This window comes from Cebus imitator, unplaced genomic scaffold, assembly GCF_001604975.1.
Source record: "Cebus imitator isolate Cc_AM_T3 unplaced genomic scaffold, Cebus_imitator-1.0 Scaffold624, whole genome shotgun sequence".
NCBI classification, from domain to species: Eukaryota; Metazoa; Chordata; class Mammalia; order Primates; family Cebidae; genus Cebus; species Cebus imitator.
The window spans coordinates 238,305-259,837 of NW_016107939.1; the positions used below are offsets into that span (position 1 = coordinate 238,305).

The 21,533-nt window shown below is 39.9% G+C and overlaps 1 protein-coding gene across 1 annotated transcript in view; it reads left to right on the forward strand.

Annotated features, from left to right (window-relative positions):
- The first annotated feature begins 1,142 nt into the window (after window positions 1–1,142).
- The window catches only part of MPDZ (multiple PDZ domain crumbs cell polarity complex component), a 165,833-nt gene continuing 145,442 nt past the window's right edge, over window positions 1,143–21,533 (forward strand). Inside the window, exon 1 of the mRNA XM_037734472.1 lies at window positions 1,143–1,388. The gene's annotated coding sequence lies outside the window, so the exon portion shown is untranslated. The remainder of the gene's footprint in view (window positions 1,389–21,533) is intronic.

Genomic DNA, 21,533 nt, shown 5'->3' on the forward strand with positions numbered 1-21,533 from the left:
ATGCAGCTTAACATTCTGGGTTCTTCTCTTGCCTGGGAGGAACCCTAGCAATGTGTTTACATGGGCATATATTTTTTGAATATTTCAAGAGAAAGATATAGATATATATATATTTGTTGTTGAAGCAGAGCCCCCAATTGCACAAGCTTCAGGGCTAATGCATCGGCCCTTGACTAAGAGGAAGGAGCAAAACCAAGAGTGTGATTACAGGGAATTACAGGAGGAGTGGGGTGCGGAGGGCTCTAGGAAGAGAGAGGTCAACAGCTGCCAATGTGTTTGAAAGGCCAAGGAATATGAGAAAAGAATATTTTTATTCCGAATATTAAAAGAAATTCTTTTAAATTTCTAAATTGGACTTCTGAGTATCCTTTGGTCCTATACTCTAATATTAGAGGGATGTATTAAAAAAGGATTTCTTATGCAGAAAAAGATTATTGGGACTTCCAAATTGAGGATAGCAGACAATTTTAAGTGGCACAAAATAGAAATGAATATCTGTTCTTCCTGGCACCATGCAACTCGAATCACATTTCCATGTTTACTGTTTTTGCTTTTTAATTGGATCATCAGCCTAAGAATGCACCCTGATGTGTGAAAAGTCACTTACAAAGTGAGAAGACTGCCCCCTCCTTTCTGATTAAAGCACTTCTCACCAGCATCCTATGCCCACTTAGTAAGCTACCCATGCAGAAGGCATCCACAGGGCAGTGCACATAAAGAAAATTTGAGAAACTAGAAACAGGTTATCAGTTTCCGCAGGTTGACAAAATCGGCACATAAAAATATTAGAGTGCCATTACATTTGAATTTCTGAAAAACAACGAATAACTTTTTGGTGTATGTATGTCCCAAATATTGCATGGGATATACTTGCACTAAAATTATTCTTTTTTTGTTTGAAATTCTCATTCAACAGGGCAGCCTGTATTTTATCTGACCACCTCACAAGTCCACTACCCATACCCCAGGCCGAGCGGCCCAGCGGCGAATTTAAAACCCAGCACTGGCCCGCTCGGCCGCGCCCCCTGATTGGCCGAGGCGCGCCCGCCGCCCCGCCGGTCGCCGGCGTCACCGCAGCCCCGGCAGCTTGGGCCCCGCCACCGCCTCCGCCGCAGCCCCGGTCGGCGCAAGTGCGGCGCGCGCTAGGGGAGGGGGCGCGGCGGAGCGCGAGGCTGGCGTCGGGCCGCCGGCGGCCGGGAGGGATTAAGTTTTTCAGTCACGCGTGAGTGTCTGTGCGCGTTGATCCCAAAGCTCCTCACCGAGCCGTTACTTCAGAAGAGAAGAGAGCGAGCGTGGGCGAGGCGGGGCATCCGGAGGCCCCGGCGACCCCTGCTCCCCAGCCCTCCGCCCCTTTCGCGTCGCTGCCCCGGGCGGCCGCCGCGAGCTGGGTAAGCGGCGCTTGAGCCCCGGCCCGGAGGCCGAAGCGCGCCCCCGCGCCGTGCGCGCGCGCCGGCGGGGAAGGTGCGCGGGCGCCCGGGGCTCGGCGCGCGGGGGTGGGGGTGGCGGCGGCCGGCGGGGCGGGTGCGCTCGCCCCACCCCGCGTGGCCCGGCGCTTAGCGGAAGCCGCTGCTCCGGCTTTTTAAAAGGATGGGGTCTAGAAGTTTCCTTTGCTACTCTCAAACTCCCCCACCCCCGCGATGGATAATCCTAGACCTTTCAGCCACCCTCTTCCCGTCCTTTTGCTCTCGCTGACTACGAGGTTTAAAAGTTTTCCTTCTTCCTTGACCCGGAGGGACACAGCCTTGGTGTCGGGGGGCGGGGGTAGCTTGGGGGCTCGGAGCGCATACCAGGCCTCCGGGGCGCGGGAGCCTGTTGCTTTCTACTGCCGGGGCCGCGCCCGGAGGCCCCATCAGCCCTTACGCGGTGCCAGGGTGTGCGGGGTGCGGTAGGGAGTGGGCAGCATTGCTCCTGGCACTGCCTTCTCGCCTTCGAAGTGGGGCACCCGAGGCGAACCGCTAATTGGTACCGGTCCCCCCGCTCCCCAGCCCTGGCGTCCCTGCCTTTTAACCGCCGCTCCCGTGGGTGGGAGCATTTGGGCTCGTCTCTCCCTTAATAATCCCCTCACCCCCCCGCGCTGATGGGCTCCTTTGTCAGCGATTTGGCAGTCCCGGGATGCCGGATGTTTCTAGGGAGGCGATGTTTGGGAGACGTTTTGTGTCTTGCGGAGTTGCGCGTGTGTCGGGTGGTGATGGTGGACATTTTTGCCTGCATTCTTTGCAGAGGCACAAAGGCCGGCCTATTCTCCCAGCAGTCACATGGAAATCCAAGCGGAGACTGCGGGGGAGGAGAAGTGGCCAGGCACCAGCGGGAGGTAGAGGCTGCTGCTCTGTCACTAGGGGCGAGCAGAGGGCCTCCCGGAGGCCTCTCCTCCCCGGTGAAGCTGTTGAGGTTGCTCTGCCTGGGAAGACTCCGGCAGTGGACACTGATTGCCTTTGCAGTGGGGGCTGCGGTTGCAGGCTAGTGTTTAGTAGGTATCAGATAGATAAGAGGACCATGACTTCACCGTCCGAGAAGGAAAACTTCTCCGTGTTCTTTTGATGTCGTAGAGGAGGAATCTGATAAGTGACCAGGCTCTGCCTCTTCCTGCGTTGTGGATAGTTTGATGTAAACATCCCCTTCGTGTTTCCCTAGAAGTTACTCGTTTAAGTTACTCTTTATAGAATAAATAACACTTTATCTGGAAACTAACGAGGAGGTGATGGTTTCGGACTTGGGAGTTTTACATGTTGAATTTGGGTATAAGTGATTACAATGAACTTCTTGTAATGTTGGAACCATCTAAATTTGTATAATGTACGCCTTAGCACCTGATAGAATTTTGGCAAACAATAGTGTTAAAAAACCCAGCAAAACTTGGCTGGGCACAGTGTCCCACGTCTGTAATTCCAGCACTTTGGGAGACAGAGGCGGGTGGATCACGTGAGGTCAGGAGTTCAAGACCACCCTGGCCAACATGGTGAAACCCCGTCTCTACTAAAAACACAAAAATTAGTGGGGGTGTGATGGTGGTAGTCCCAGCTACTAGGGAGGCTCAGGCAGGAGAATCGCTTGAAGCCGGGAGGTGGAGGTTGCAGTGAGCTGAGATCACGCCACTGCACTCCAGCCTGGGCGACAGGGCAAGACTCTGACTCGAAAAATAAATAAGTAAATAATAAAAAGTAAAAATAAAAACCTAGAAAATCTTGAAGTTCTTTGGCTTGATCTTCAAATACAATACCGTGCTTTGGATGGATACACTTGTGCCCTTGTGTGCAACGTAGGCAAAACTAGTTTTGGGTGCCTCTTGACTCTCCATTTCTCTTCCCTATCTCATTTGCTAAAACAAACTGATAAATATTGTTTTCAACATACTACCAATAGATTATGGTCTACCTTATTTCTTGCATATGTTCCTTTTCTTTACTTTGATCCTTTCTGTATTTATTCTTTTCACTTACCTTCTCTAGTTCTGGTTTTCTGTGTCCCTTTACCACACTCCTTTTTATTTTCCAGGCCTGATGGTTGCGGCTTGGGAATGGAGGGATGTTTAGTCAGTTTTTAGTGTGCTTCAAAGTCCTATCACCTAGACATTGCCCACGTGGGCCCTTAAAGATGTCTTTCCCTTTTCAAGATGCCTTTAAATGCACCTATCTGTGAGGAATAGAGGCTGTTCTCAGAGTTTACTGTCTTTCTGCAAGTTGAAGGTATTCAGAGAGGAGATTCTTTGAAATCTTTGAAATGTAACTTTACATGGATTTAGGCCTACTTGGGCACTTTTAGTTGTTAACTGCTAGGGTGGAGAGATTTTGCTTGACAAATGACAAGGAAGTAAATCCATTCTCTGGAATTGAGATTAAGGGATTTAAAAGCTGAAGAAGAACAATGAATTGCCTGGAAGGTCACTAACCTGAGTTAGAGGCAGATTATTTTCTCCAGATTACATCCCACTCTGACATCATAATCTTGTCTCTCTCAGGTTGGGTAGCAGGTTGACTACATTTTGTATATTTAGAAAGCGTACATAGTACTCTGTGAATTTCATGGACTATTTTGAGGCAAAGTTGGACTGGAAGTGTCCCCAAACATGGTAGAGCAAATAGCACATCTGCTAGAGAAAGTTCCTACACTTTAAAGTGAAGAAGCAGACAATTTCCTGGTGAATTTAGGACTGCTTGATGGTGCATGTGAGTGATAATGTATGTCCCAAACAGTTGTATGTGCTTTTAGAAATAGATATTTGGCCTAAAGTACGATTTCATACATTAATGCTACATACATTATCAACCCTATAACAATAAAGGTTTCCCAGGATTCTAGGAAAGTAAGTAAGTATAGGGATTACTTGCTCTCATCATTGAGGTTAGTAAATAAGAAAAAGAAGAACCCTTGGTCTTGAGAAAAGAGGGTGGAAATGAAAGTTTTTTAGTATGAAGTGGAGCTTGAGTCAGTGGTTTGGACTTGAAAATGGACACGGTGTATGGAAGAGGTTGGGATGTGAGTAGGCAGTGGGTACTGGAGATGATTTTCAATTTATTTCTGGAGTGGGATAGAGGGCTTCTGCCTGGGAGAAAAGTTTGGATAGGGAAGACCATTTAATGGAGAGCAATGAAGTGTGGCCAGAATTATTTTTCGTGAAGTTTCCACTTTCCAGTCACCCGTTTCCCATTTTCTTCTGAGACCTTACCAGAAACACCTTTTAATGTCTGTATTTCTAACTGTAACCTCTTCCAGTGCAATCTGGGCTTTTTCTAACATGCATTCTAAAACGTTTGTAGCCATTACCTATTACCCAGTTCCAAAGCCAATTCCATATTTTTGGTGTTGGGTAATTGCCTGGTACCAAAATCTGTATTAGTTTGATAGGGCTGCTCTAACAAAATACCACAGGATGGGGTGACTGAAACCACAGGAATTTATTTCCTTACAGTTTTAGAGGCTGGAAGTCTAAAATCAGAGTGTTGGTGGGATTGGTTTCTACTGAGTCCCTCTCTTTGGCTTGTACATGGCTGAGTTCTCCCTGTTTCTTCACATGCCCCCCCAACCCCTGTGTATGTCTATGGCCCATTTTCTTTTTATGAGGGAACCAGTCATATTGGGTTAGGGCCCACACCCAGTGACTTCATTGAATGCTTATCTCCAAATACAGTTGCATTCTGAGGTACAGGGAGTTAGGATTTCCTTCAATTTTTAGGAGACACAGTTTAGCCCATAACAAGGTTCTCAAAGAGACCTGGGCTGTAAACTGGTGAGACCCTGAGGCAGTGAGATTATATTGGAGGCTATTGCATAGTTTAAGCATTACTGGGGTAATTTGATGTTTGGCAAGAAAGGGAAACTGCTCTTTGAGGACAAAGGTATTTTATCTTCAGCCTAAGGCCACTTATTTTCTTTCTCTGGATGTTCATTGGAAAATTGTGCCTCTCATGGCCCTTCCTTTTTGTGGATAGAGCATTAATTTTCTTTTAAAGTGTTTTATAAAAGCATTCATTTTTCTTAAAATATTTCTTTTAATAGCTCTTAAAAATAGTGAAGTGTTCAATTTGGTAGAGCTGAAACATTGTGTTGTAAATACAGTGGTTTCTGAGTCTGATTAAAACAACAAAATTTATTCTTTAAATTCCATTGATCTAAAAANTTTTGTGGGCTAATATTTGACATAATCTTTTTTCCTTCAGAAATGTTTCCCCCTTTTGGGAAAATATGATTAATAAAATTTATGTCAAATAAATAGAAACTTTTTTTTTTAGGTGTTGCAATTATATTTGTTGAATTAATGAAATGTTAGAGTCATTCTTCCAAATCTGGTCAGCTAAGTTTAAAAAAAAACAGATAAAAGGAGACAAATTCTTGCTTTTTTTCTTCTGGCTTGTTTGCCTGTGGTGGTTAAATTTGTTTGGTTTAGGGAATTCTTATCTTTATCCATCCTTAGTTTTATTCATGTCTTCAAAAGCAACATTTATTGTTACTTTCTTGTAAACCACTCTACCTCCAGATCCAAGGTGCTATAAATAAGTACATGAGGGGAAAGTGAAAAATGAAACACTTATTAAAAAAAAAGAAGATGACATCCACTAGAAAAAAAAATTTAAGGAAAAACTGAATGTTGCTTATGTTTTAAAATTATTTTGATAATAAAATACATAAGGTAATTTTTAAAAGTATGGAAAATATAGACAAATGAAAAGAAGACAGAAAACTTACCTATAATTATATAACCCAGATAACACTCCCACAAGAAAATCCCCAAAACACATATTTTGAAAGTGAAGATACTTAAATTATTTTGATGTAACAAATGAATAGGTAGAGCTGTTGATCAATAGATTTCAATAGTTAGGAAGCATAATCTGATCTGAGATTATTAAATGTTCCTATAATTTGAGTTGACACTAATAGTATTTGTTTGAACCAGGTTCTCAGGTCTTTTGAGGAGGTTTGATACAATTCACTACCACATGGCATATAAGACACCAGTGGAAAATGTATTTTTTAAAAATTTGATCTCTGCTTACAATTAAGTGTTAATAGTCATATTGTTAATTTCAAATAACTGTATTATGTTCTCAGGTGGCCCCATAGAATAACTCGCTTCAGGGAACTCGCATAGGAAATGGTCATGGGAAGCTATCCTCCTGTGTTCATAAGATATCACAACCTGGCCAGGTGCAGTGGCTCATGCCTGTAATCCCAGCCCTTTGGGAAGCTGAGGGTGGGTGGATCACGAGGTCAGGAGATCAATACCATTCTGGCCAACATGATGAAACCCTGTCTCTACTAAAAATACAAAAATTAGCTGGGGGTGGTGGCGTATGCTTGTAATCCCAGCTACTCAGGAGGCTGAGGCAGGAGAATCGCTTGAATCCAGGAGGTGGAGGTTGCAGTCAGCCGAGATGGTGCCATTACACTCCAGCCTGGGTGACAGAGTGAGACTCTGTCTCAAAAAAAAAGAAAAGATGTTATTAACCTAACAAAACCATGATGATAGTCATAAGATTAATGATTATTCTACAATTTAAAAAGTCCTCTGATATTATTTCAGATACATCGAGTTTCTCTTATACCTTGCTAGGCCCTTGTTTTAGTTCCCTTGGGCTGCCATAACAGAATATCACAGACTGGGTCACTTATGAACAAAAATTTGTTTCTCATCGTTTTGGAGGCTGGGAAGTCCCAGATCAAGGCACTGGCATATTCCATGAATGGTGAGGGCCTCATAGATGGTGCCCTCTTGCAGTGTCTTCACATGGTGGAAGGGGCAAGGCTCTTCTCTGGTACCTCTTTTATAAGGGCACTAATCCCATTCATTAGGACTCTGCCCTTGTGATCTAATCACCCCTCAAAGGCCCCACCTTCTGATACCATTACTTTGGGGATTAGGATTTCAACATATGAATTTGGGGGGACATAAACATTCAGACCATAGTAGCCCCCTTAATAGGTTCTGCTTTGTCTAAGGCATTACTAGATAAAGTTCATAAAGCTTATGTATTTCTTCCAGGGCTTTTCACTCCCAAGTCTCTCATGGTATTGCATTTTAATAAGTCAGGCCTGAATCCAGCTCTGGACGGCATTCGTTTTCTACTTTAGGACTACAGGGGTCTCATTGATATGATTCAGTGGTGGTGTTTGACCCTTCCACCCCTTTCCCATCACATTCACAGTTTTTCGGGATAGGAAATGTAGTTGCTTTATGCTGTTTTAGAAAATTATAGCATTGGAATGGCTCTTCATTCTGAGATAATTTGTTGAATATATATCAGGTTAGACTAATTCACGAAGTATTAGCTCTGTTTTGTGGCTGAAGTAGGAAAACAAGAAAAAACAGCCCTGGGGTCTGGATTATTGCTCCCTAGCTAGCTTCATTAAGATGTTCAGTGAACATCTGTTGGATGCTAAAGTCAAGACATTCAGCCCCTTTCCTTTTCTCAAGGAAGTAGGAGGAACTGTTTAACTGTTTTATTATAGTATAAGTTATAATTGACATACAATAAACTGCACATATTGAAAATGTACAATTTGTTGAATTTTGGCTGACGTGAAGTGATCCCCCACAATCAAGGTTGTGAACATATGCATTGCCTCCAAAAGTTTCCTCATCCCCCTTGGTAATCCTTTCCTCTACCCACCTCTCCTACCTCAAGTAAACTACTCATCTGCTTTATGTCACTATAGACTAGTTTGCATTTTCTAGAGCTTTAAATAAATGGAATCATACAGTATGTTCTTTTTTATCTGACTTCACTATGTAATTATTTTGAGATTCATCCATATTACCTGTATTCATAGTTTAGTACTGCTTATTGCTGAGTAGTAGTCATTGCATGGATATGCCATTAAAGAGTTTTTTTTTTTTTTTTTTTTTTNTTTTTAAGAGTCAGAGTCTTGCTCTGTCACCCAGGTTGGAGTGCAATAGCGCCATCTCAGCTCACTGCAACGATCGACTCCTGTGTTCAAGCAATTCTCCTGCCTCAGCCTTCTAAGTAGCTGAAAATTACAGGCACCTGCCACCATGCCTGGCTAATTTTTGTATTTTTAGTAGAGATGGGGTTTCACCATTTTGACCAAGCTGGTCTCGAACTTCTGACCTCGTGATCCTCCTGGCCCTCTCCTCCACCTCCCAAAGTGCTGGGATTACAGGCCTGAGCCACCACGCCCAGCCCCATTAAAGAGTTTTTAAGTTGCTTAGAACTCTCCTGTGCTTTGTCCATTGTCTTACGGTATATATTTATTCTTGGTTTTGTGAGGGAGGAAAAACTTTATTTTTAAGGTTTATAGACGAGGCCTGTGAATTAAAGCTAACAAAAGACAGATTAACATTTAATTGATGTTTTTAATTTCACATGCATGGGGGCTACACAGAAAAGAAGTAACCCAAAGAGGAGAAAAGATTTGGGGTTTTTATACTATTTTCACCATAAAAGTTGTTCTCAGGGTTAAGGAAGAGATACTCATCTGTACAAATGGAAATTTACGTCGCATTTACAAAGGGAATTTTGTGTTCTACTTTTACATAGAAAGGGCGAGGGCAAAGAGTGCTCCTGTCTTCCATTTCTTGTCTTCAGCTCAAACTAATCCTGATACCAAAAGTAGCATATTTTTGAGTGGCATATCCTGATCTCCTTTGGATTCAACTGTGTGTGTGCAGCTTTTGTATTTGACTGTGTTTCTTAGTCTTTTTAAATTCGTGCCCCATTTCGATACACATAACAGAAAATTTAAATGCTCCTATTCAAATGTTACTTGGTGCTTCAAAATATGTAAGTCAGTAGTCTAAAAAATGCTACTGGTACTTGTTAAAAAAAAAGATTTAAAAATATTTAATTTTTAGAGAACAAATGGGAAAGTTGGCCAAGAAAAAAAATATATATATATTTAATTTTGAAAGAGGAGATATTAAGAAAAAAGTCAGGTGAATATTGAGGCTTTCCATAAGCTTTTGTATCTCACCTTATGATGAGTTTAAGCACAGCACAGTCAGTTTCAGTATTGAACCCAATGCTTTATTGTCAGACTGCTTGCTAAATATTCCTAAACCACTTGCATATTTTTAGTTCTTATCATTTTTGATAGATTTATCTGTAACTCCTATGACAAGTTTATATGATAATCATATAGCGAATTGGATAACAAAGGAGTAATTTGGTTTTGAAATTATTCAAATAATTGTCATTCTGTATATGTTACAATTCAGATCATCAAACACACCAAGAGTTGGAGAGGGGAGGATCTGCATCATTCTAGATCAGCTCTGGCTGTTGGAAATAATTGTGAGCTACATATGTAATTTTAAGTTGTCTGTAGCCACAGTAAAGAAAAACAGAAGTAGTTGATGTTAATTTTAATAATATATTTAACCCAGTTTCTTCAAATTATTTCAACATATAATCAGTACAAATATTATTGAGATATTTTACTCTCTTAAAGAAAAGGTGCCCAAAGTCTGCTGTGTCTTTTACGCTTACTGTGCATTGCCTTTAAAACTAGTCAAGGTGTAAGTGCCCAGCAGTGGCTTGTTTCAGTGTGGCTCCTGGCTACCATATTGGTCAAAATAGCTTTAACTCATGCAGCTAAGCTATATGGTCAGATGAAATCAAGAAACAAGATGTCTCATTCTGTTATGAAAACCTGTTACGTTGGCTAGGACAACTTAGCCTTTTTTGGATCATTTTTAATGTTTATATATTGTCTCTAGCTTCTGATCACTTAATTGAAAAGACAAAATAAACAACATTTAAAGCAGGTGTCCTGTTTGGATTATTACAAAAGTAAAAGTTGGTTTATACTCTTAATATTAACGTCTAGTCCTTTGAGTGCCAGAGTAAAAAACAGTTAATGGCAGCAGTTAAATAGTAGATGAGTTAATTAAGAAGCAAAGAGTCATATTCATTGAAAGAATAAGACCTTTTAAAATGCTTTCACGGATTAAATACCACTTGTCAAGATGACCCCAGTGAATCCTATAGAATTACATATGGTAACTAAATAGTGTAGCTTATTATATTATCTGTGAATTAGTAATTAGGGGATTGAATTGTTCCATGGTTATTTATCTCATATGGCTAAGGTACATGTTCAGATAGGTTCATAATAACTTGGATTTCTTTATGCAATTTTCCCTTATCTGAGCTACCTGGAACGTTGCCAGCAAGATGTAAATTGTCGTTTCTTGTTGAATTTTCTCAGTATATTCTCAGCAGTGTAGACTACCAATGACTGACAAGCTTATCCGCAGATTTAGACAGTAACATCTCTTTGCTGACAGAGGACTACAGGGTTCTCTCTAGGAATTCTTTGGTACAGATTATGAAAAATACTTTTTTTAATTGTAAACAAATTTTGTTTTTTTCTTGGGTGTATGCATGTTCAAGTAACAGAAGAACCAAAGGTACATTTGTTTTGGTTTAGTATGGAGCTGAATAAGAAAGGATAGTGGCAAATTTTATTTTTTAAGATGTATGCTTGTCTGTATATGTACACTATTTCATCTTGGAGCTTGCAGGAATGTTATTGATTCCACTAGGATTTTTAATTTATCTCACAGCCATTATTTCTGGTGCTGGGGATATAGCCCCGAGAGAAAAAGAAAACAGCAGGAACACAAAACTTCCTACCTTCATGAAATTAAAATTATATTATTTCCTGTTTCCTAGAGGCATTTCAAACTCAGTATGTCTGAAAGGATTATAACCATATTTTTCTTTCCTCTAAAACCATATTATCTTTCGATGTTCTTTCAGCCAAATGATGTCCTTATAATTCTAGTTTCCCAAATTAAAATCATGGGGAGAGTTAACCTCTATTTCTGTCACTCATTCACTCCTTCTGGCCCCAAAAGTCTCCTAGTGATCACTGAGTCCTTTTGATTGCTTCTAATGAATGAGTCTGAATCTTTTCTCTTTTTTCTTGCCTTTGCCTTCATCTAGGCTCTCATTATTTTTGATTAGGTTGTCTTAACAGCCTAACATCTGGTTGTATTATCATTAGTTCTTTTCCCTTGTTGGTGAAATATTTACCGTATTGTCAGAATTGTTTTATCAGAAAATAAATTTTAGTAATCCCCCACCTTCCAAACTCCCTCCCCAGTGTCCCTCCATGGTCCAGCATGCCTGTAGGGCAAAGCCCCAGTGAGGCCATGAAAACATTACTTTCCTAGCTCCAGTCATTCTGGACCCAAGTACTGCAGCCTTGCTGTCATCAAGTTCTCTGGGCTCCTTATGGTTTTGTTGCCTTAGGAGATGTCCTTGCCTTAGTAAGAAATGCCTTTCCCCTTACCGCACTCCTCCTCACTTTTCTAATCTGCTCATACTTCAGGGTGATTGATGTGTCATATCTCTTCCAAATTCTTTCTGACTCATGTCGACAGTGTTGGATTCCTCTGTACTCAAAACTTTACCTATCACGTTGCCCTGTAATTACACACTGTTTTCCAGTAAATTGAGAGCTCAGAAGTTAGATATTTTTCCTTATTCTTCTTTTGTCATGTGCTTCAGTGATAGAGGTGGATAAAGACATGGGGGTCTGAAGTACATGGAAATTGGTATATTCTCTTAAAAATAACAAAAATTATAAATATAAAATTAGTTATGAAAAAACATTTATTTGAATGAGATTTGAAGGATTCTATGCAAGTACCTTCATGCTAAATCTTCCTATACACATGCCTAATCTATGCACATGGCTAGGAATATGTAAGTGCTCACTTAATACTTGATGAATTGATGTATTTTTTGGGGGGATATATTATATGTATCATCTGTATATCTAGATCTATATGTATAATTTTATTTTTTTGCTATTTATTTTTTTAAAAAATTAGGAAACATGATCAATTAGCCATTCAGATGCTAACACTGTTGTTAATGTCTTCTTCCCATTTCTACTTTTGAATACCTTACATTACAGGATTCTGACAACTGAGTCACAAGGAAAGTGACTCAGACTTAATGACTCTGTGTTTTGCTACTTGGTGAGTGAAGGAAAAGGGAGCTGAAGTTCTTCCTTTGAGATCAGATTACACTTTGGTGGGAGAAATGACTCAGTTCTTCCTGTGCATCTGTAACCTCAGTCAACACCACTTGGCTCTGTATTCTATTAGCCTGCTGAATGCTAAGGAATTTTCTGTGGGTTTTCCAAATAATCTCAGTGCCATTCCATCTTTCCATCCCTTCTCCCTTTCAGCTTCCTCACTTCATTATTACATCTTCCTTTCCTCAACCCTGTTATTTATGTCTAGCCATACGTCACACATATTCTCCTTCATATATCTTTTCTCATAGATAAATTGATACTTTATTTATTTTTTGAGACAGAGTCTTGCTCTGTTGCCAGGCGCCAGGCTGGAGTGCAGTGGTGCGATCTCGGCTCACTGCAACCTCCACCTCCCGGGTTCAAGCAGTTCTCCTGCCTCAGCCTCCCGGGTAGCTGGGACTACAGGCGCACGCCACCATGCCCAGTTACTTTTGTATTTTTAGTAGAGACGGGGTTTCACCATGTTGGCCAGGATGATCTCGATCTCTTGACCTCGTGATCTGCCCGCCTCGGCTTCCCAAAGTGCTGGGGTTACACATGCCTGAGCTACCGTGCCTGGCCAAATTGATACTTTTAAGTGTCATTACTTTACATAATTTTAATTTTGGAGTTTGCAATTTTCAAATTCATTTCTACTTCTTTGAAGTACTGTGGGGTATGTTTTTGGGATCCTCAATAGTGTGAAAAGCACACATAATTTTCAGCAATGGAAAAGAAGATATCATAAAATTGCATACTTTGCTGCATGTAAGACAGCTCTATTACTTAAAAGCTTCTTGAATGTAGGAGGAAACACTATCTTTCTGAACCTCAATTTTCTTGTCTAAAGATGAGGGTGTGAAGCATGGAGCTATTGGTAGGATTAAAGGAAATGCATATTTGTAAAGCACATAGGTTTTGTTTAAGAAAACAGGGATATATGAAAGCTATTGTAAATGAATGGTTTATTTCAAAGAGTAGAACTGATGCCAGTTTCATTACCTAAAAAATTTACTTATGTGGCCTATTTTATATCCTGGGAAAGTCATTATTACAACAGATGCAATAGCAATCAATTATTATATGCAATTTTATTGTTAGTTGTTAGGGAATAGCACTTTTAAGAACCCCAAATAACAGATTGTTGCTTTAAATTGTGTATTGCAACCAAGCCTACATTTTAGACATTCCAGTGATAAATATGTATTTGGAAAGTTTTGCCTCTTGAAGTATTTGGTGGTGGGTATGTGCCTGAGGAATAAAGTTACCTTTTTACATCAGCAAAATGATATGCGAAGTTAGTTTGTTTCTTAGGGACTCTGGTCAGGGTAGACCTTCCTCTGATTAAGGCTTTTAAAGCCTTTGTCCTTGGTAATTCTTTCTTCATTCTTCTCTTTCTCTGCCCCCAAATTCTTGAGTAGCTGAATGAGATTACTTTTGCATGAAACTATTCACATAATTATTGACGTTTCATTATACAGACTTTACAGTACCCCACATAATAATGGCTGTAGAAATATGATAGATTGCTTGATAAAAGATCTGAGTTAGGGAGCCTTGGAAAAGTTATTGTAGTAATATGTTTGACCCTCTACTAAATCTATAAAATGTGGTCTTAACAAGTTATGTGTTTGGGAAGAGTAAAAGCTCATAAAATTTTCTTACATCTTTAAATAATTTAATAATTGAAAAAAAGAAGTGTTGATTTCTTCTGTCTGCTGAATTTAAGGGTTCTGAATTGCTAAATACTCCGCACAAAGTATTGCAAAGAATAGGTCGAGAGAGAGGGAGAGAGAGAGAGAGAGAGTGATTGTTCACAAGCCCTATGCGTCTGTGGTACTTCTCGGTGCAGAGTTGGAACTAAACCAACAGGAGTCAGACCGCCAGTTACCACAAGCACAGTTCAGGAGAGAAAAACAGCCACCTTAATGTTATTCCAAAATGCTGTTTTCTTCCCAGAGGACTTCCTTTGAGAAAGTTGAGCCTGCCCTTTCCTGAGTGAAATTTGTAAACTTGATTTCTATCCACATTCAGCAAAGGGAAATCATGCAAGCCACTGACTGAATTTAGGAGGCACTGATGGATGGGGAAGGATAAAAATATGTAATTATATATAGTACTCATAGCTCAGTGATACATAAGTAGTTTATATAATATACAACACTCTTCATAATTTTTGTGGAAAAAATTCCAGAATGGGAGAAGTCATTTGGAATAATAATAGAGAAATTGTGGAAGTAGAGTTATTTTAAGAGTTGGGAAAGTCCTAGAAAATCTTGGGATAATAGTATAAACCTGAATTTTGATGGGGAGATAAGTTGAAGCAGCATGGTTGTAATATTCTGGTCTTCCCTCCTACCTTCTAGTTCTACAGTTGTGTCTGTATTGTAAATATTGTCTCCATCCTTTAACACTTTCCCCTGAAGAGTCATTCAGTCACAACTGACAAGCCACCTATTGTTCTGCCCTAGTGTCATCAAGATCTCACAAACTCAGTGAAAATCTTGTTCCTGAGAGGGCAGCTGAGAAATGACAGTCATGTTTTGTACTGTTACCTCTGACTGCAGTTGATAGGTTCTAACAGAGACCAGCTGCTGACTGTATTTCTGGGTCCCATGGGTACACTTTGAGTACGCAGTGCTTTTTATAAACACCAGAACACAGTCAACCTGCGCTCATTGAATTGTCTCATTCCAGGCAGGCAAAAGGGCAGGAGGTAAGAGCCTGAAGTAATTTCCCCGGAGAATTTGTTGCCAGTGTAGGAACTGCACTGAAGAATTCTGTGGTACCAAGTTAATTCCTCTACATGTTTTAGGTTTCCCCCAAGAAAATAATGTGGCCGCAGTCAGTGCTTTATAGGCGGCTAGCTGCCTCTGGAGCTTGGCATTGACACTTTGTTGTGTTCACCTGCCAGGGCAGCTCTTGGAAGAATCCCCCTGCCTATTTCTTTGCAAGAAATATGCCTGGCATGTTGTGTCTTGGCCCTTAACACTGAAAATGTGGCAAAAACAGGGGCAAACTGCCCAACAACCTAAATTCCTTTGAGTTTAACTAAGGAGTGAGAGAACAGAAGAGGCCAAAACTTAATTCTCAGAAGAACTTAAATCTTGCCCCTCCACCACCATGTTTGGTGTGAGTTAACAGTTTGAGGGGAGGGTCCCCTGTCCAATAGAGATACATCAAGAGGTTATTATGAATGGGAGGTATGTAAAAATGGATCTTTGGAGAGAAGGTGTTGGAATCTGCAGCTCTCTAATGTGTATTTTGGACTTTTTAAAAAACATTATGGGTGAGGGTTAATGGGGAAGGCAATAAATATAATGCAATGGCCTATAAACAGAACTGATTGGTCTAGTATATTTTTAAAAAAGTAAAGTCAGCCTTTCAGATAGTTGAGTTATAGCAGCAGTCCAAGGTTCTGATCCCAGACACACCACTGATTTGTTATGTAATCAGACTTCAGTGAGCTTTAGCTTCTCTGTGACATATGTGTTTTTTGAGGCCCCTTTCAACTCTAAAATTAACTTTATAGTTGAGTGTAAGCAGTAAATAAGTCTATTTAACTCAAAGTATCACAAAATGTAAATATTTAATTCTAGAAATGGATATGAATCTGGTAATATTTATAAAACTTGCATCTATGTGTTTTAGGGAATCTGCAGTTGAGGTAAGAACATACATACTGTTTGAAAGAGCATTTGCGTCAGACCAACAATCTTAAAAATAAGTTTCAAAACCCAAAGGAAATTTAATGAACATGTTTGTTGGTATAAATACATTTGGTCAGTCTTGTTTCTTCTCTAGTCTCAGCCATTTCCCTTGTCCCTTCCCTGGAAGTTTATGAAGCAAATTGTGGACATTATATTATTTTATACATAAATATTTCAACCCAATTGCTTTTTACATGCGTAATTTAAAACCATTTTAAAAAGAGTTTCCTTAAAAAAAATAGAGAAAGCTAAATTTCGCCTTTAACTCCCCCATGTGAGGCTACTACTTCCATCCGCCTGCTTCTAACTACTGTCATTTTAGAATGTGTCCTTTTAATTCATTGTTGAAAATACGGAAAGTGTATATATACATATTTTTATGTGGCATATACTATTTTTTATATTTTAAAAATATTAATTACTTATTCTTTAAATCTCTATTTCATTATTGAGATTTGGACCCTGAGTCTGTTTTTTTAAAAATGAATCTAACCCATTTGTGTTTATTGTGAATATGGCTATCTGGATTTATTACATTGCCCTTGTTTTGTGTTTTTTGTTTACCATGCTTTTTCTTTTTCTTTTTTTCCCCCCATTCCTAACCTCTTTTAGATTGCTCATCTTTTTTCCTCCTGGTGTACGTATTGTTTAGAATCTATTTCTGTTTTAGTAGTATCCTAAAATTTTAACATGCATATTTGGCTAAATTTTTCTAGTAGAATTTGAAGAAAGAACATTTCCACCCTCCTATGAATGGAATTCTTTATTATTATTATTACTTTTTTTTTTTTTTTTGAGAAAGTCTTTCTCTGTCACCCAGACTGGAGTGCAGTGGTGCAATCACATGTCACTGCAGCCTCTACCACCTGGGCTCAGGTGATCCTCCCACCTCAGCCTCCTGATTAGCAGGGACTATAGGTTTGTACCAACGCTCCTGGCTAATTTTTAAATTTTTTTAGAGATGGGGTTTTGTTATGTTGCTCAGGCTGGTCTCAAACTCCTGGACTGAAGTGATCCACCAGTCTTGGCCTCTCAGAGTGCTGGGATTACAGGCATGAGCCACCATGCCTGGCCTGACTGGAATTTTTTGGTCAGAAATATTTTTACTATTTATAAATGTTGTTCACAGTTACTATGGTTTCATTTGTGTAATGAAAATTTGACAGATCTCACATTCCTTTTTTTATTTTTAATTTTAATTTTCTAGGGACGGGGTCTTGTTCTGTTGCCCAGACTGGAGTGCAGTGGCGTGATCATAGCTCACTGTAGCCTCAAATTCCTGGGCACAAATGATTTTCCCACCTCAGCCTCCTAAGTAGGTGGAACTACATGCTTGTGACTCCATGCCTGGCTAATTTTAATAATTTTTTTTGATAGAAGCAGTGTCTTACTATGTTGCCCAGGGTGGCCTTGAGCACCTGGCTACAACTGATCCTTTCACCTTGGTTTTTCAAAGTGCTGGGATTACAGGCACGAGCCACCATACTCTGTCAGCTACCTTTGTTTTAACAGTGGATTTATGCTTTATTCGGTGGCAGTTTATAGCTTTTCTCAGACTCTGAGCAAAACAGACTTTATTCACCCACCATATTAGGAGCTTCCCTGTACTTTTTTTTTTTTTTTTTTTTTTCGAACGTAGCTATCTCTCCTGTAGGATTATTAATTATCTAGTGGTCCTACTAAAATTGTCTTTGCTTGCTAACTCCCTCAAATCTTTATTGAAAGTACAGTGCCCAAATGAAGTAATGGAACAAGGGCATTTTATAACAAGGATATTTGAGAGGTTTTTTGTTTTTTTTTGGGATGTAATGATATGGTACCATACCAAAGCAGACTGTGTTTGAATGAATAGATATATTTAAATGGAGCAAGCAGAGCCTCATATAATGTACCTCTGGCCAAGTGGAGTTCACTGTAAGAATGGAGATCAGTGATTGTGCATCTGTAGGGACCAGTTACTCTATTTTCCCTCTTGTTGGCTGTTTTGCATCTCCCAAGGAATGCTTGCCTCTCTTAATGTCAAGCTACATTAGGTCTCTATCAACTGACTTGTTTTGCTGTTTTGTAACTCTGGCTTGCATGTACCCCATTTTAGCTTCATCATCCCTTACTAAGCCATATTCTATCTTCTCAACTCTTGCTCTCCCATTAATTGGCTTATTCTCTTAATATTTCTTAATTTCCCAAGAGACATTCTAGCCCATTCCTGCTTTTCATGTCAGCACTTATATTGGCTTCCTTTGAATAAGGAGCCCAGCCCTGGTTCCCTTGGTAATGGTTGCAAGAAAGGGGCAAAGCAAGTACATGACAGCATAGTCCTTAGAGGAAGGGCTGTGGGAAGGTTGAAATCTGTATTATTCAGCTTGAACTGCCATAACAAATTATTTAGAGAGGGTGGTGTAAACAACAGGAATTTATTTTCATGGCATTAGAGGTTGAGAGGTCTAAGATCAAGATCTGGCAGGGTTCAGCTTCTGATGAGGGTTTTGTCTGTGGCTTGAAGATGGCTACCTTTTTGTGTCCTCATGCAGCCTTTCCTCAGTGCTTGCACGTAGATGGTGAGACAGGTTTTCCTCTCTTCCTCTTTCTATAAGACTACCAATTCCTTTACATCAGGACTTCACCCTTACGTCCTCATTTAACGTTAACTGTTTCCTAAAAGACCTATTTCTAAAATCAGTCACAGTGGGGTTAGGGCTTCAACATAGGAACTTTGAGCAACACAGTTCATTCCATAACCACTAACGGTACTATACTCAGCTATTCAAATTCAATTAGGGCAGACATTTCTAGAACAGCCACAACACTGACATGTTCATTGTAGTATTACCATCCAGTCAATAACCAAAGCAGGAAAGGTGGAATTTATCCTAAACTCATCTTCCTTACCTCCATATTACCATGCCACAGTACTTAACATCTCTTAACTAATCTTAATCTATCTCCCATTTTCCCGTTCTTCTCTAGTTTTGAAAATGCCTCTTACCTGGCCTGCTTATCCCTAGCTTCTCTTGCTTTTTGTATGTCCTCCATACCAATACCAGAGTGATCTTTCTAAAGATGACTGCCAAAATAAACTTCTAATTAAATCTAACTCTTTAATGTCTGGGTGCAGTGGTGGCTTACCCTGTAATCCCAGCACTTTGGGAGGCTGAGGTGGGTAGATCACTTGAGGTCAGGAGTTCAAGGCCAGTCTGACCAATGTGGCAAAATCATGTCTCTACTAAAATTACAAAAAAAAAAAAAAAAAAAAATTAGCCATGTGCCTGTAATCTGAGCTACTCGGGAGGCTAAAGCATGAGAATCTTGAACCTGGGAGACAGAGGTTGCAGTGAGCTGAGATTGCACCACTGCACTCCAGCCTGGGTGACAGAGCAAGATTCTGTCTCAAACAAAACAAAACAAAAAACAAATTTAAACTCTTTAAGAATTGTATGCAGGGCCCTCAGTAATTTGGCCATTACTCACATCTCCAACCTTATCTCTGTGTTTCCTTTTTTCCTCAGCCCCCATCCAGGTACTACTTAAGAAACTACTTGCAGTGCTCAGAAGGTACCATGCACTCTTGCATATATGTAGGGAGCGCTTTCATCAGACCTTCTCCCCTACCTATTCTTTAAAACTCTGCGCAGGGGTCTGTGACTCCAGGAAGCTTTCCCTGACTTCTCAGTTAAGCTTGGATGTCCCTCCTTTGGGTTCTTGTATTTTAATTGTTTACTTCTTTTCCTTTCCTTCAGTTGAACGTGAGTTCCCAGATTGTAGCATCATTTCTCCAATTCTGCTACTAGTCAACATGCCAGTCATGTAAGTGCCCCATGTATGCTTGCAGAATCAGTAAATAACAGAATTTGAGTCTTTTTTTAATCCCTTGACCTTCTCTGCATTTTCTTTTATTTTCTCTTCTTTTTTTTGTTTTTGTTTTTGTTGTTGTTGAGAAGGAGTCTTGCTCTCTTGCCCAAGCTAAAGTGCTGTAGCTTGATCTTGGCTCAGTGCAGCCTCTGCCTCCTGGGTTCAAGCGATTCTCCTGCCTCAGTCTCCTGAGTAGCTGGGACTACTGCATTTTCATTTCAGGTAGTTTATCTGGCAGTTTATAAAGGAAGAACAAGAATATTAATCAGGTGCAGTGGCCCATGCCTATAATCTCAGCATTTTGGAAGGCCGAGGCAGGCAGATCACGAGGTCAGAAGTTTGAGACAAGCCTGGCCAATATGGTGAAACCCCATCTCTACTAAAAATTCAAAAATTAGCTGGGCATGGTGGTGTGCAGCCATAGTCCCAGCTACTCGGGTGGCTAAGGCAGAAGAATCACTTAAACCTGGGAGGTGGAGTTTGCAGTGAGCCGAGATCGAGCCACTGTACTCTAGCCTGGGCGACAGAGCGAGACTCTGTCTCAAAAAAAAAAAAAAAAAAATCAGTATTTGAAGTATGTTGTGAAGTTAAGCTTCTTTAATACTTGATTTTCTTTCATTTTGGTGGAGAAAATAGAATTGATACATCTTATTTTCTTGAATAAATTTAGGAAGATTTATAAATGTCAACTTGAAAATAAAAATTATGTTCATGAATGCTTTCTTGATCAAAGCCTGTAAAAATGAGGGAGAAGTTTAGAAGAACAGATGCTAAGAAAAGGCTGAGTGATTTCTGTTGGATGACTGTATGATGTTGGTGGGTACTGTGACATTTCTGTGCTTTTAGAGCTGTATTTCAATAGTGTTACCCAAAAGTAGGAATTATGACTGAAAGTGTAAGAATTGCTGTTATGGACAATTGACTTTATGGCAAACTACTTGCAACCGTGCCTTTGTCTGCTACTTCAGGTACTGCTGAGGCAACTATGAATGATACAAATGGTAAATTTAAATGCAATAACAGATGCTGAGCAACTTTGACAAGCTGCAAGCCATTGAAACAAGCCCTTTTAATGTTGTATTCCTTTTTCAGTCAGAATTAAGATAACTAGAAAATTGTATGCATTTGGGGCAGTTTCTCTTCATAGAGTTATTTTTAGTATAAAACATATTTTCACTTGTTAGTTGCCATATAATCTGCATTGAGCAGAATGATTTGTGTTATGTTTCAAATGCTGATTCTCTACTTCATGAAAGCTCTGCCTACATGTTACCACTGCAACTTGTTGAAAAGTAAAATGATTACTCAGTCAGTCCCTATTTCTAAATAATACCAAATATTCTATTTTATTTTTATCCCCTGCTGACACTAGTGTTATCAACAAGTTGTTGGAGAATCTTATGATCACAGGTAAAATCTTTGAGATTTATTAAGGATTAGGGAGCTCTCTGATTATATTTAAGTTTTACAGGAAGCATGAAAGCTAAA